General features: G+C 47.8%; 1 protein-coding gene across 2 annotated transcripts in view; it reads right to left on the bottom strand.

The window, feature by feature from the left end:
• Positions 1 to 16,021, bottom strand: part of LOC138303899 (piezo-type mechanosensitive ion channel component 2-like) — a 733,706-nt gene that overhangs the window by 258,210 nt on the left and 459,475 nt on the right. The gene's annotated exons all lie outside the window — the stretch shown is intronic.

The following is a 16,021-nucleotide window of genomic DNA, read 5'->3' as shown; positions in this document are numbered from 1 at the left end:
CCTTTGTACCAAAGTAACACTTCAATAAGTAATTATTTTAAAGTGCATCATAAAAACATCTTTCCTTAAAAACATAAATAATATTTCTAGGCTACGCAGGGTAGAACTATCCCCGAAAGTACAGAAGATCTAAAGAAAGCTTGGGTTAGGAGGAAATCAAAGGGAAACAAAAGAAAAGAGCTTTCACAGAAGGACAAAGGGGAGGTGGAATGAGATCACACTGACCATGACCTAGTGCAAAGAATACATTGGAAAAACAATGCTATGTGGACCAGAAGGTTTAAGAAAAGAGTTTGTAGTAGAAGAGCTTGTTATTGCGGACAAGGAAACAAGGTGAAGCAGAACTTTTGTGAAACACAGAGGAGACAGTGTAAATATATGATAAGAACTCCACATTGCTAGTCGTCAAATAAATTCTAAGTAGATCCATCTATTTAAAGTGCTTCAGCCTTTTTTTATATTTTGGACAAAAGGATTTTTGACCTCTGTTGGAGTCTGTGTCTGCTAAACAGCTTTCACACCACTCAGCGCTATAAAAGAGTATGATCTTGTCTCATCAGCAGCCACTGCCTTGGGTCTAGGTTGTCAATGAGGGTTGCTAAAATAACAATAACTCACACATTCTAGGCCAGCAGTGCTTTTGCTGTTTAGGATCAGTTTTGAAAGCTGGAGCACGTCATATATCATCTCCCTAGTTTTTCCTCCTTCAGTCAGCAAATTCTACACTGGTCTCTGACAACTGCTTACTGAAGAACAATCTCTTTGAAATAATACATAACTTCACCACTATTTTGTAATTCAAATTCAGATAAAGCTATGTACACAAAAATCACATCATAAATGATTAAGGGCCAGATTTATATATTGGAAGAGAGGATACTCTGTCTGTCTGGGTTAACATGTAGTCATTTTATTACTGTTCCTTACCTCCAGGTAAAACTTGGAGGTAAGGAACAGTAAAACCATTCTAATGATCCCCTCGCCATGTGGAGGGGAGCATTAGAAACCTGTTTTTTCAGGGTGTCCTGGGGGATCTCCCTCCCAGCTCTCCTAACACTGGTGACAACTCATTTCCCAGAATGCAGTCAATGGGCCTCTGGGAACTAACTAGGACTATCCTCTGGGTCACCTCCTCACCCCACTCCAGGGATACCAGAACCATGGGGGTGAAAAAAGTCCTGCCCCTGGACCAGAGACACCTGTCTGCAGTACTTCTCTGGAGAAAAAAGCCTTTCCACTATCATAGTGTGATAGGCCATGTGAGTTCCTCAGAGCAGTCCCTTGCAATTAAATTATACAGCCCTTGGTAATCATTAACGGCACTGTCTTTCACCCAACCATTCAGTGATTGCAATCTTGGTCCAGCCAATCTACCCAAGACTGTTGGGCCAACATCTAACGGTCCCTCAACTTTAGCCTATACTTTTCTTGTGGTGAGCCCATATTTTCTGATGAGAATGACCTTCATGAGGGGATACTTCATCCTATGCCCTTTCCCTAGGGCTAAAGTGCATGCTTCCCTTCACTGGAGATGTGACTCCAGGGGGTGGTTCCCAAATCCTCCTCAAGGACCATGTACTTCTGCAGAGCAAACTCATAGGCCTCAAGCCATTTATCTATGTGATGCCCCAAAACAAAGTTAGGCACCTGATCCTTGAGTATGTGGACCCTCCTTTCTCCTGTGGACACTGGGTACTGCTACCACCATTGCTGCTGGGCTCTAAGGTTTGCCTGGCTTTGAGCTCCAGCTTCTTAATGCCCATCTCATGCTCCGGCTCGGCCCTTAGATGCATTGCCAATGACTACATGATGAGTGCAAAAGGAGTGGGGACAGCGGGCACTCCTGCCTAGTCTCTCCACATGGAATGCGTCGGACACTACCTGTCCAGTGCACACCCTTGCCCTGGGCTCCTTATATAAAAGGTGAACCCAAATCCCAGACCCAGGCCCATCCCCAGCAGTAACTTCCCATACGTATTTCCAGAACTCTAGATATTTTACAGAAAAAATCCAACTTATAGAAATAACTTCAGCACAACTGTCCCATGCAATCCTCTGATTTAAAACATTCTCATACCTCTTACATATTCTCTAATATCACTTTAGACAACCTAACTATATCCATACAAGACCCATGACACACAAATGATGTCCATAACTCTGTATCAACCGAAAAAGCAAGGCCAAATTCAACATTTCATGACACATAGTGAAATTGGATTTATGCCTCCCTTGACCAATGTAATTTCCCACCTACACTGAAGGCGATCCTAATTAGCCTCATAATCAAAAAGCCCAAGCTTGACACAACCAATACATTAAACTATCATCCAATATCCAACCTGACATAGCAACGGAAAGCTGTAGGAAAAAAACAGCGTCCAACCAAATAAACAACATAGGGTCTGATTTAAGTGTTGGCGGTAAGGGTACTTCTTCACAACGGTGACAGGGTATCCTCACTGCCAAGAATGCGGTTCGCCGGCCACATTTAGATGCAGGAGGAATTTTGGGTTAATCACTGCAGAGACTATTCTGTCTCCACTGTAATTAACCTTCTCCAACGGCCCTTATGAGAAAGAGAGGGCAGAGAAATTACAACATATCCTTGCCCCCCAGTTTGGATGGGTGGGCATGTAGTCATGTTTTGCTGTTTCTTACTGCCAGGTAATACCAATTGATATAACACAGTAAAAGTATTCTGTAGGAGGCTGGCCTGGTGTGTGGTCGGTACCTATGGTACTTACGCCTTATACCAGGCCCAGTTATCCCTCATTAGTGTAGTGTAGTCAGTGTCTAGAAGCCAGGCTCTCTAGAGATACCTTGGATGATCAGCCAAGACTTATCTATAAGACATGCAAAGCTCATGCAATACCACTGTAGTCACACAGTACTCACACACACGAAAGAAAACACTCAGGCCCTCATTCTGACCTTGGCGGGCGGCGGAGGCCGCCCGCCAAAGTCCCGCCGTCAGGTTACCGTTCCGCGGTCGAAAGACCGCGGCGGTAATTCTGACTTTCCCGCTGGGCTGGCGGGCGGTCGCCTTCAGGCCGCCCGCCAGCCCAGCGGGAAAGAGGCTTCCACGATGAAGCCGGCTCGGAATCGAGCCGGCGGAGTGGAAGCTGTGCGACGGGTGCAGTTGCACCCGTCGCGTATTTCACTGTCTGCGCAGCAGACAGTGAAATACATTTAGGGGCCCTCTTACGGGGGCCCCTGCAATGCCCATGCCAGTGGCATGGGCACTGCAGGGGCACCCAGGGGCCCCGCGACCCCCCCCTACCGCCATCCGGATCCCGGCGGTCGGACCGCCGGGATCTGGATGGCGGTAGGGGGGGTCGGAATCCCCTCGGCGGCGCAGCAAGCTGCGCCGCCTTGGAGGATTCAATGGGGCGGCGGTACACTGGCGGGAGACCGCCAGTGTTGCCGGTCCGACCGCGGCTTTACCGCCGCAGTCGGAATCCCCATTGGAGCACCGCCGGCCTGTCGGCGGTGCTCCCGCGGTCCTCCGCCCTGGCGGTCTTTGACCGCCAGGGTCAGAATGACCGCCTCAGTGTTACAAAAATAAAGGTAATTTATTTTGGTGACACAAATACCAAAAATACCTTAGATGCTATACTTGCTTAAGAGGTAAGTAATACACAAATGATATACACTAGAAAGCCCAAAGGTAAGTACCAGAACCCACCCCAGTGACCAGGAAAGCAGGAGTATATCACAGTAAGTTTCCTAGAACACACACAAAGAAGAACAGAAGAATACTGCAAAACCCAGAAGAGACTGCAAGACACCAACAGTGGATTCCTGGACAAGAAGACCTGTGGAAGAAGGGGACCAAGTCCAAGAAGCACAGAAGAGTCCAGAAAAAGCAGGAGTCCCTGCTAACCCAGATGATGGTGCAAAAGGAGAACCACTGGTGGAGAAGAAAAGTCAATACTGCACTCGAGAAGACGAAGTTGGGTTCCTGGAGGTTGCAAATGATGTCCCATGCCGGATGGAGGATTGCAGTCGGGTTTGCGTCGTTGGAGTTCACCAACAAGCCCTGGCACATGCAAAGCTCGCGGTTACCGGTGAATGGTGCTGCCGGGGGCCAGGAAGGACCAGGTGGACTCTACCTAGGAGGGGGAGTCAAAGGAGGCCCTCAGCGACACAGAGAGCCCAAACATCAGGCAGCCACACAGGAGTCCCACAGGACGGGGACAAGGAAGTTGCAGAAGAGGCCCACGCAGCCGGAGAACCATTCGGAAAGCTGTGCGTCGCAGGATAGAGTGCTGGGGGCTGGAGCGTCAAGATGCATGAAGATCTTGGAGGAAGGATGCCAACAAATCTTGGCAGCTACCAAAGACGAGGTGCAAAACTACTGTCTTGCGTGGGGAGGCAAGGCCCAACCTTCACTACAGTTGGACAGCTGGAAGAGAGGACCCTTGGGACCACTTCAGTCCACCACCTGTGATGCAGGATCCACGCAGCTCAGCACGAGGGGATCCACACAGCCGGTCGTCGTTGCAGTTGGTGCCTGCAGAAGGGAGGGTGTAACTCCTTCACCCCAAAGGAGATTCCTTCTTCCTTCTGATGCAGGCTGCAGACGGGCTGTCCTCAGAGGATGCACGACCGGGAAACTGTTGCAGTTGCTGGCAGGAGCCAGAGATACAATGTTGCAGGTGGTGTCTTGCTGCTTTGTTGCAGCTTGTAGGGTCATGAAGGATCCAGATGTAGTTTCTTTGGTGATAAGTCAAAGTGGAGACTGCAGAGGATTCCTGCTTGAGTCTTGCAATCCGAATCTAAGGAACCACCCAAAGGAGAGACCCTAAATAGCCCTGAAAGGGAAATTAGTCACCTAACCAGGTAAGCACCTATCAGGGGAGGGCTCTGACGTCACCTGCTGGCACTGGCCACTCAGATGCTCCCAGAGTTCCCTGCCAACCTTGAATCCAAGATGGCAAAACACAGGGATCTTCGGGAGGAGCTCTGAGCACAACCCCTGGGGTGGTGATGGACAGGGGAGTGGTCACTCCCCTTTCATTTGTCCAGTTTCGTGCCAGAGCAGGGACTGGGGGTCCCTGAACTGGTGTAGACTGGTTAATGGAAGGAGGGCACCAGATGTGCCCTTCAAAGCATTTCCAGTGGCTTGGGGAAGCTACCCCACCCCTCCCCAGCCTGCAACACCTGTTTCCAAATGGAGAGGGTGTAACACCCCTCTCCCAAAGGAAATCCTTTGTTCTGCCTTCCTGGGCTCAAGCTTTTCAAGCAACGGGAGGGCAGAAACCTGTCTGGGAGGTGGCAGTAGCTTTGGCTGCCTGGAAACCCCCAGAAGGCTGCAATGGCAATACTGGGGGTCCTCTAAGGAGCCCCCAGAGTGCATGGAATCATACAACCAATGCTTGCAAAAGCATTGAGGTATTATTCCAACATGTTTGATACCAACATGCCTTTGTTCAGAGTTACCACAGTGACCTATGTCCAGTACAGGCGTAAAATGGCGTCCCCGCACTTACGATGTCTGGGAAAATGGGCCTGGAGTTCGTGGGGCACCTCTGTTAGTGCCGGGGTGCCCTCACACACAGGTTCTTGGCACCCTGCTCTCTGGGTTAGAAGGCCTTCCATAGGGGTAACTTATAAGTAACCTAGTGTAGTGAAAAATTGCAGTGAAAGGGTGCTTGCACCTTTTCACGCAGGCTGCAATGGCAGTCCTGCAGAGGCCTTTGCATGGGCTCCCTATGGGTCGCAAAATATATGTTGCAGCCCATAGGGATCCCCTGGAATGCCAACGCCCTGGGTACCTAGGTACCATATACTAGGGACTTATTAGGGGGCACCAGTATGCCAATTGTGGGTGAAATACAGACTTTTGGGAGAGAGAGCATAATCACTTGGGTCCTGGTTAGCAGGATCCCAGTGAACACAGTCAAGCACAATGACATCAGGCAGAAAAAGGGGGTAACCATACCAAGAGAGTACTTTCCTACAAATTCTAACAGCTACCCCCCACCATGGGAGGATCACATGGTGAGGGGAGCATTACTGTTTTGTTTACAAAAAGAAAATCCTGTGTTTTAAGGATCATGTCTTCCATGTCTTCCAGCACAGAGACCCCCTTTATAATTTCAGTGTGAAGATGTGTTATTGAACATGCATCAAGCAATGAATTATCTCATCAAATGCACGTTTCTGACAACTGTTTTTATTCTGTAAATATATAATGAATATGTCTGATAAGGAGATCAATCAAAAACACATTCAGTGATAATTTATTGACTAATTAGCTCAAAATTTATTCTAGGAATATCATCAATCCTATGACTGTTTTCCTCTCTAATTGTATTATTTTATCTATTTTAATCACTTGCCTTTAGGATTCATTCTTTTAGTTTTAGGTTCTTAAACACATACATGACAGGTTCCACTTTAGCTATAGTCTCCATTTTAGTTAGCCTATCCACCGTGTTTACCATTGGCCCTGAATCCATCCTAGGTAATGGAGGTTGCCATCTTTGACAATGGAGGCTGCTATTTTTTCTCAAATTATGCATAATCATCAACATTTCTGCCTTTGGCGGAGATGTTGTCTGTGCAGATCTTTCCAAGAATTGTGAAAGCGTCAAGGCATAAAGGGCCAGATGTAAAAAGGGTTTTGCGACTCGCAAACGGCGAAAAACGCCGTTTGCGAGGCGCAAAAGCCTCTCCGGTATGCAGAAATGCATTTTGCGAGTTGGATCCGACTCGCAAAATGCATTTCCGACTCGCAAATAGGAAGGGGTGTTCCCTTCCTATTTGCGACTCGCAATGCTATGCAATTTCATTTGCAACCGCAAAAGCGGTCGCAAATGAAATCGCAGTTACCATCCACTTGAAGTGGATGGTAACCCAGTCGCAAACGGGAAGGGGTCCCCATGGGACCCCTTCCCCTTTGTGAATGGAAACAAAAATAATTTTTCAGAGCAGGTAGTGGTCCTATGGACCACTGCCTGCTCTGAAAAATACAGAAACAAAAGGTTTCGGTTTTTTTAATAAGTGCAGCTCGTTTTCCTTGAAGGAAAACGGGCTGCAGATAGAAAAAAAAAACTGCTTTATTAAAAAGCAGTCACGGACATGGTGGTCTGCTGTCTCCAGCAGGCCACCATCCCCGTGAGTGCCCATACTCGCAATGGGGTCGCAAACTGCGACCCACCTCATTAATATTAATGAGGTGGGTCTTTGCGACCCCATTGCGAGTTGCAGAACGTGTCTGAGACACCTTTCTGCATAGCAAATTGCGACTTGCAATTTGCGAGTCGCACAGACTCGCCAATTGCAAGTCGCAATTTGCTTTTTTGCTACATCTGGCCCTTAGATATCGACATAAACAAAATCCCCAGGACAACACCAGTATGGGATAGGTGCCATTTTTGTGGTCATAAAACATCCATCACCAAAATAGTGTAGTCTGAATTTACATCTTTTCACCTCATATGTTCATAATGTCCAAAAGTCTGAGACACACACCTTGATGCACATAATCTTTGTCATTCCTCAACTTATGTCTGAAATTCTGCTGTACCTGCCTACCTCAACCACTGCCTCTCCTTCTACATACCCTCCAGACAACTTCACTCTGCTCAAGTGGCCCTAGCACCATCCACAGGATCTGGAAGAACATCGCTGGAGGAAGATCCTTATCGTACCTCGCCGCGCAGATCTGGAACACGATGTTGCTCCACCTCAGGCAGTCCCCCTCGCTGGCTCAGTTCAGGAAGAACCTAAACCTGGCTCTTGGACTGACCTGCGTCCCCCAGCTAGCGCATGGAGACTCCCCAGGTGATAAGTTGCGTTTTATAAATGCAGATTCATTGAGATTCATTATATAAGGACTGTCACTTGACCACTTAGGAAAGAAACTTCACTCAGGTCGCAGACTCAGATCCAGATGAGCACAGCACTGGATTCCGACTCAGTCCAAGAAGCCTCAAGCAAAACTTCCTGTGGCTCTGCGAAACATTCCATTCTGCCTTCATGAACTGGTGCCAGGAATATGTTCTCTTGTAGACAGGCGGTCATTCTGACCCTGGCGGTCAAAGACCGCCAGGGCGGAGGACCGCGGGAGCACCGCCGACAGGCCGGCGGTGCTCCAATGGGGATTCCGACCGCGGCGGTAAAGCCGCGGTCGGACCGGCAACACTGGCGGGCTCCCGCCAGTGTACCGCCGCCCCATTGAATCCTCCAAGGCGGCGCAGCTTGCTGCGCCGCCGAGGGGATTCCGACCCCCCCTACCGCCATCCAGATCCCGGCGGTCCGACCGCCGGGATCCGGATGGCGGTAGGGGGGGTCGCGGGGCCCCTGGGGGCCCCTGCAGTGCCCATGCCACTGGCATGGGCATTGCAGGGGCCCCCGTAAGAGGGCCCCTAAATGTATTTCACTGTCTGCTACGCAGACAGTGAAATACGCGACGGGTGCAACTGCACCCGTCGCACAGCTTCCACTCCGCCGGCTCGATTCCGAGCCGGCTTCATCGTGGAAGCCTCTTTCCCGCTGGGCTGGCGGGCGGCCTGAAGGCGACCGCCCGCCAGCCCAGCAGGAAAGTCAGAATTACCGCCGCGGTCTTTCGACCGCGGAACGGTAACCTGACGGCGGGACTTTGGCGGGCGGCCTCCGCCGCCCGCCAAGGTCAGAATGAGGGCCACAATCTCCTAGCTCCTGGCCTTGTTCGCAAATAGCTGACAAACTATTCCAAACAGACAACAAACACTGTTGTGCAAGTATGTGCGCCACCTCCCAAATTCAGACTTATTATTTATACATCTGCTACAACTAGCATAGCAGTTAAAGATAGCATAATGAGTGTGTAAACAGTGATGTTCCAATGTTTCCCTGTTTAAACTGTTGAAAAACATAGCAGCTTCTTATCATCTTCTATAATATTACCAATATTTTGTGGACTACATCACAGCATTTCAAAAAAATAATGATGAAATACATATTCCCTTTCTAATGATCTTGAGTGTGTAAATCATTGATGAACAACTGTTTGGAAAACCACTGCTCCCTGTTAGTAACCCAAAAGCATTGACACCATCTCATTTATATGTGGGGTTCTGCGGAGTTACAATAACCTGTGTTTCACATTAAGGGGCATATTTATACTTTTTGAATCAAAACTGCACTAACGCAGTTTTGCATCAAAAAGTTTAGCACCAGCTTGCGCCATTCCTGAGCTCAAGCTGGGTGCCATATTTATGGAACGGTGCAAGCCGGTGCAAAGGGTGGGCTAGTGTAAAAAAAATGACAATGGCCAAGTGGGGGTGGCAGTATGGGAGAAGGGGGTTTTACACTAGAAAAGTAAGTTATGCTGGTTAGAGGCAAAAAAATGCCTCTAACCAGCCTAACGTCATTTTCTGACGCAAAACCATCCATACCACATGACTCCTGTCTAAGAAAAGACAGGAGTCATGCCCACCACCCCAATGGCCAGCACAGGGGACCAGTGTCCCCTAGGCATGGCCACTGCACCCTGTGCCATGCAGGGGGCCCCAAGTTGGGCCCCCGATGGCACTTTATTTATTTTTTAAATTACTTACCTATACTAATCCTACTTACCTGGCATGGGGTCCCCCATCCTCCAGTGTCCCTCTGGTGTGGGTGGGGTTGTTCCTGGGGCTTGAGGAGGGCACCTGTGGACCCATTCCATGGTGTTCCACCATGGAAATGGGTCCACAGGTCCCCTAACGCCTACTCTGACCCAGGCGTTAAATAATGGTGCAAAGTAAGCTGTGCACCATTATTTCGCCCCTCCTCCGACCTGTGCATCATTTTAGCACCGGGGGGTAAATATGGGGCGATGGGGATAGCACCATTTTTTAGATGGGAACACCTACCTTGCATCTCATTGACGCAACGTAGGTTCACGCATCTAAAAAATGGTGCAAACTCCAATATTTTGACATTAGACGTGTAACGTCAAAATGTAAAATGGAGTTAGTTTGCGTAAAACAAAAATGATGCAAATTCGGCGCAGATGGAGTATAGATACGCCCCTAAGTGCTGGTGCATTGAACTAAGTTCACTCGTGTCACCGGGTGTGAAAACAAACTTTGTAAAGCTGAGCCAGAGATTCCGTTTACATGAAACCCGTTACTGGATTTTCTTTTTGAAAAGAAAAAAGAATACTGTTTGTTATAGGGTTGCATCATTCTGACGTAGCCCTGTAACGTAGCCCTGTAACAAACAGTAAAATGCACTGACGGAACTCGCCGCTACGGCAGTACCTGTCATTGTCTTTATAAATGGCCACCTACTAGGTGGTTGTTTATAAATTTGGCAGGCAGAGAAGTCTCGGTCTGGCGGACGTAAAGTCCTCCGCCAGGCCAATTGTGACTACTCCGTCCGCCAAAAATGTAATCGGGCCCATAATCTCTAAAAACAGATACTGGCCAACTACCAATTACAATTCAGGCCAGGTTTCAGCATTCAAATTGCAACTTTAAACAATTAGATGACATATCCTAAATGTTTTACAACAGTGACTCTCGCCTGCTAGTGCTGCTGGACTTTTCAGCAGTCTTTGGCACATGTGATCAGTGATGACTGCTTTAGACATTTGAATACAGCATGAGCATCCATGACAATGTTCTATGATGTTTCAAATTCTTTCTGATTAACGATTTCTATCAGTGAAGTTAAGAGACCTTAACTCCACGAACATCAAAATGTTCCGCTGTGTTCCTTAGAGATCAGGGTCCAGATTGCACCCCACGCCACCATCTGTGTGCTGTATCCAAGATATGGCGCACCATGGCAGTAGCTAGGGAACTTAGCTAGGGAACTAGTGTCAGAATTTATGAGGCTAGTTCAGAGCTTTGCAGGATTAGCGTCAAAACATTTTGGGCCTCATTATGACCCTGCCGCCCTCCAAAATACCGCGCCGCGGTCAAAAGACCGCGGCGGGTATTACAAGTTTTCACCTGGGCTGGCGGGCGGTTGCTGAAAAACCGCCCGCCAGCCCAGGGGAAAACGACCTTCCCACGAGGATGCCGGCTCGTAATCGAGCCGGCGGAGTGGGAAGGTGCGACGGGTGCAGTGGCACCCGTCGCGTATTTCAGTGTCTGCAAGGCAGACACTGAAATACTTTGCGGGGCCCTCTTACGGGGGCCACTGCCGTGCCCATGCCATTGGCATGGGCACGGCAGGGGCCCCCAGGGGCCCCGCGACCCCCCCTACCGCCATCCTGTTCATGGCGGCTTTCCCGCCATGAACAGGATGGCGGTAGGGGGGGTCGGAATCCTCATGGTCACACGAGCAGCGGAAAGTCAGCTGACTTTCCGCTTCTGACCGCGGCTGAACCGCCGCGGTCAGAATGCTCATTGGAGCACCGCCAGCCTGTTGGCGGTGCTCCCGTGGTCGGTGGCCCTGGCGGCCACCGGCCGCCAGGGTCAGAATGACCCTCTTTATGCTAATCCTGCGAAGCCCACTGAGACCCATTGCAAATAATGGTGTTGCTCCTCCTAATAAAGCTTGCTCTGAGCAGATGTTAAAAGTGCCGAACAATAATGACGCAAATAAATCTTTTAGATTTCTCTGCAACATTTTTTCGGCCCCCTTAACAGGGAAATGCTCCATTTGCATACATTATGCCTGGCGCAGGCATAAAGTAGCGCAGAGTGTTACAAAGTGGCACAATGCATGCATTACACCACTTTGTAAATTTTGCGCAGCGATTTCGACCTCATTGGGCCACATTAGCGTAAATAAATGATGCTAATGTGGCGCTAGGAGGCGTTAGGGACTCTTAAATCTGTCCCCAATTCTTTTCAACATTATTTATTGTCTATGGAGCCTCTATGACATGAAGACATCTCCACTTTAAGAAATTGCCCATCTCAATTATAAATATGGATGCAAAAAGATTTGTCCTACTAAATACCCAGGAAACAGAATTCTTCCTCCTCTACACATCCCTCAAAAACAAATTAAATTATAATATTTATGAATATTAAAAGTTGGGGAGTTTCTCATGAACAACATCTATCAAATCCCCAAGCTTCATTCTGGACTCAAACCTCAATTTAATCCTTCATTATCAACGATGTGGCTAACTCCACCAACTTCAAACTGCATATGTTGAAAAACTTCTGCCATTGCATCTCCCTCAAATATCTAAAAACAATAGTTCATTCTCCAGTAGCCTCAATGATAGACTTTGGAAATGCCATTTTAGTAGGAGGCTCAAAACACCTATTGCTCTACACAGAGTTGTTCTAAATAAGTCTACAAAACGTTGTTCTACATAATGTGTTTACTTGGCAGGTAGATATGATCATACTTCAAAACCCCTCAGTCACCCTTCAAGTTTAAAATGTGTTGCTTTGGGTGGCATGGCCAGCAAGCTGAAATAGCATATGTTACACTCTACAGCAACTCCATACCCCATGTACATATTGGGAAACTCCAAGGTGGGAGCTGACAGGAAAAAAGGCACCAAAGAGGAACGGGACAGCAGCACCCATGACGAGTCTAAGGAGGGCTACAGACAAAATGCTGTGACAAGGCCCTGAGATGCAAATAGCCTGCCATCTAGTAACTCACATCTGCTGGAGGGGGGGATCTTACAGTCATAGCAGGAGGAAAGTCGGACAGTGGACCTGGAATGGAGCAAAGTGATGACCTTTCTGGTGGCTTTGAGTGGAGGCCGCAATTTTTGAAAGGCCCACACAGTAAATCTAATAAATGGGCCCAGAGGACAAACATGTGCCACTGCTAGACAACCAAGGAATACCAGTGAGGGTCTGCTGCCTGTGCCAGTAACGGTGATGGAGGCCAGCCAAGACCAGAAAAGCTAATTACTGAGAGATGGTTGAACCCCTGTGAGACACGTTATCTTCGACATTCAAGCTAGGCCCAATAACTTGTTTGGGGTGCAGTGAGGTGTCAACCTTCTAGGAGAGGGTGACAGAATTAGGGATAAAAAGCAAGGACTTAGTGTCCCTGCTCTTGAATACTCGATATGTCAGCCATAACATGAGCAGGTGAGGAGGGGACACCACATGCCTATTACTGCCATCTTTGAGGAGAGTAGCCAGCTCACTGAGTGTGACTAGGCCTGGAGAATTGGTGAGAGAGTTGTTGTCAGCTTGGAGTTGGGGGAGCAACAAAGCCCAAATTGATAACTGTGCCACCAACAATACTACAGAACAGACAACTGAATCCTATCCCAAGTATCAAATATACTCCGCCTGACTGTGTGGGGTGGATATGTGGTCCTTGATGAGTTGAACGCCTGCTCTGCAGAGCTACTTTTACGTCATTGGTGGTGGTGTATGACTGGGCTCTAAACACGGATGCAAGTAGTCCAGTACACCAGAGAAAGTTAGTTAGTGTCACACAGGCACATGTATCTGTTTGTGTGACAGCGAAAGGGGAGATCTGGGGAAAATATATGCCCCCGGAGAGTTTATGTGGGACTGACTTAGGGCAGGTTACTGAGGACAATAAGGTGCACCCCTAAGGAGGATAAACTGCTGGACTAGATGTTTATAGCTGATTTGTTGATGTGAGTGCAGGGACCTATCTGGCGAGGGCCCCTAAGTTCCTGTGAAGCCATGTGCGGCTGTGCCATTTTAGAGGCATCTATAAAAAAACAATCCTGGTAAGTCCACTGTGGCTAAGCTTTCACAGAGCCTTCCTCAAACATGGCATTGAACATGTCAGAAAAGGTGTATCATTCAAAGATATGCTATCCATCAAAGGAAACATGCTGGACAAAAGCAAAAAAGGGTCAAAATCAGATAGATATTCACCAGACAAAGAAGACTGGTGAGAATTGACCCCAGCCATATCGCAGTAAGTCCTCCAATCGTTTCATCAAGAAATCAAAGGGGAAGTGGGGACGATTAGAGGTGACCTAAACGTATGAGATGCAAAAAGATGCCCAAGATCCGGGCTGGAGGGTTGAAGACCTACAAAGCACAGTCAATGAATGCTCAGACGAACTTCACCACTCCAGGACCAGGATAACAACCCTGGAAGGACAATATGAGGAACCAGCCCTCAAACACAGCAAACAAATCTTGGTAGAATAATGCGAGAATCAGAGGCTTGCTCAATGGCCCAGAAGGGTCTGACACTCCCGGGCACATGCAGCTCTTGATGTATTTTATTAGAAACCATCCTGAAAATTAGCCTATTAGGACTGACAGGGCACATAGAATAAAAGCACCTGGGGCTGCAAAGATTCCCCAACAGGCCTCATAGCACTGATTCACTTTTACAGTGAAAAAAGATGAAATCATGGAAATGGTCATTAATGGCAAACAAATTAAATACAAAGCACACCAAATGCTATTTTTCGATGATCTAGTGAATAACATACTTGGATGTCAAGGTGAATTTAAAGTGGTCATAGAGGGGCATATGTATACTTGTTTTGCACCGAATTAGCGTCATTTTCTTTAACGCAAATTCGGTGCAAAACGAACTCCATATTTATACTTTGGAGCTAGACCTGGCTAGGGCCAAATTTATGGAGGTAAAGTCTTTTTTTGGACGTGGAAACCTACTTTGATTCAATGAGATGTAAAGTAGGCGTTCCCGTGCAAAAAATGACTCTAAGGCCCGAGCGCCTCATTTATCCTCCCACGCAAAAATCACGCAGTGGGGGAAGGAGGGGTCAAAAAATGGTGCAAAGCTTGCTTTGCACCATTTTTTAACACCTGGGTCAGGGCAGGTGTTAGGGGACCTGTGGGCCTATTTCCATGGTGGGACACCATGGAATTAGCCCACAGGTGCCCTCCCAAGGCCCCAGGGACACTCCTACCCACACCAGAGGGACAGCGGAGGATGGGGGACCCCATCCCAGGTAATATTGGTAAGTACAGCTAAGTGTTTTTTTTTTTAAGTGCCATTGGGGGGGCCCTGAAATGGGGCCCCTACATGGCACTGGGTGCAATTGCCATGCCCAGGGGACCCTGATCCCCTGTGCTGGCCATTGGTGGGCATGACTCCTGTCTTTTCTAAGACAGGAGTCATGTGGTATGGATGGTTTTGCATCAGAAAATGACTCTAGGCAGGTTAGAGTCATTTTTTTTTACTCTAACCTGCCTAACGTAATTTTTTGGTGCAAAACCCCCTTCTTCCGTACCGCCAGCCCCACCCGACTAACGTCATTTTTTTTACGCTCGCCTACCCTTTGCACCGGCTTGCACCATTCCATAAATATGGTGCCCGGCTGGTGCAGGCCGGTGCTAAACCTTTTGGTGCAAAACTGCGTTAGTGCAGTTCCTTAATCAAAGGATTAGTTTTTATCAGATAAAAAAGCAGCATAAACTAACCTCCTACTAGTATAAAACACCACATACATTATCAGAATGGGATAAAAATAAAAATGGGCATGCTACAGGTGTTGCAGCACCAGGCACAATGACACATTTTCTGTGGCACTGTCCCAAACTGGAGAGATATTGGGCACAATATTGAAGGACTTGAAAGTCACTTTCAAAATAAGTGTAGGAAGAGATCCAAGAGTTATTCTGTTGGGATATCCACTGCTGGGGAGGGCCACACAAGTCAGTGCAAGGTAAACAGCTCACCATAGCATTAACGGTTCTGTCCAGTCCAGTCCATACATATTGGCGTACAGTGTCTACCATAACAGGAGGTGACTGGACTAATAGGTTGTGTGACATCTTGGCAATGGAGAAAATATCATAATGCATCGAGCACCATATATAACTATTCTCTCTGAAGACTATTATGAACTGCACCAGCCCCAATATCCTAGAGTACCTCACATTTTACCGGAATATAGCTTTATGATTCTCCCATAGGTACAAGCAACCAACTTATGTGGGAAGAAATGACAAACACTAGCAAGACTTCCTGGTCTACCGCTTGACACCTATCAAGCAGAAATGACTGAGAATCGAGGTAGAACTATATAAGCCATGTTCTACTATGAGAGTTTATTTCAACAAGGCATGCTGGGAAGGGGGTCGGATTCAGGAGGAGAAGGTGGGGGAGAGTGTTTTTATCGGTCTACAGCAATCATATCACCTTA

This window comes from Pleurodeles waltl, chromosome 7, assembly GCF_031143425.1.
Source record: "Pleurodeles waltl isolate 20211129_DDA chromosome 7, aPleWal1.hap1.20221129, whole genome shotgun sequence".
Taxonomy (NCBI): Eukaryota; Metazoa; Chordata; class Amphibia; order Caudata; family Salamandridae; genus Pleurodeles; species Pleurodeles waltl.
Note: the sequence above shows the minus strand (reverse complement) of the source record. Positions and strands in the feature narration are given on the sequence as shown.